Below are 1,150 nucleotides of genomic sequence, written 5' to 3'. Positions count from 1 at the left end.
CAGCGGTTCGGTGGCCTGCCTTGCAAGCACAAGGACCAGAGTTCAATCCCCGGTACCAAAACAAAAAAAAAAACAATAATAATTTATATATTAAAGGTTATAAAATATATGTGGCAATATTTGAGGCAGACATAAGATTAAACTATCACATTGTTTCTCTAATATGAGAAACCCAAAATACAAATAATGAGCAAAATAAAAGATAGCTCTTAGGAAATAGGGAGATAGATCTTTGCAAATGAGAAAGGACCCAGAGATGGAGAGAGAAGTTGGGGAAGAAGGAAAAGGGGCTTAAAAAAGAATTAAAAATTGTTATTTGCATGTATCAACTCCCAACAGAAAATATGATCATTACATACTGCAAATATGTACCAATAAAAAATAGAACTTGAAAAAAAACCAATAATTTGACCTCAATATACAGAAGTTAGTTTAATTCTTTGTTATAGTATGAACATGTTTCTAAATATTATCCCTAAAGTAAAAACTCTGATGTTTCCTTTCTCTTGTGAAGATACAGCTGGCTACTTAATAACAGATGAAATACAAAAACATAATTTTACAAATACCTACAATCTATTTTTAAAATTTCTTGCTTTCTGTTCATTTCCTGGAAATCTTTTATTTCACTTTTGCCTCTTTATTCTCCTTCCTTTATCTCCATCCTAAATTTTTCTACACAATGAATACAAAGACATGTTGATCAATCAACTCCATATATAGGTATGTACTAAAAAACTTGAATTTTGATGCTGAAAATGTACTTACATAGATATTCATAGTAACATTCACAACATACAAAAGTTAGAAAAACTCAAATGCCTATGTATAGTGCATGAATAGATAAATAGTCCCACATACATAAAATAGAACATGCTCAGGCATAAGAAGGAATGAAATAATGTTACATACTATAACCTCAAATACATTTATGAGTGGTGAAATAGGACAAGCAATATTGCATGATTGCATGTAATTATTTGTATCCTTATCAACAAATCATTGAATTACAGATGACTTGATCCTTTACAGAAATAATATCACAGTATGTACAAACAAACAAAGTAGTATGAGTTGTAGTAATGATTTTAGCAACTTCTGATTTCAGGATTGACATACAATAGGAGTTGCATTTTTATATACCAAAAAT

This window comes from Fukomys damarensis, unplaced genomic scaffold (assembly GCF_012274545.1).
Source record: "Fukomys damarensis isolate Sample0158 unplaced genomic scaffold, DMR_v1.0_HiC HiC_scaffold_39, whole genome shotgun sequence".
Lineage (NCBI taxonomy): Eukaryota > Metazoa > Chordata > Mammalia > Rodentia > Bathyergidae > Fukomys > Fukomys damarensis.
This window is presented reverse-complemented; position numbering follows the sequence as displayed.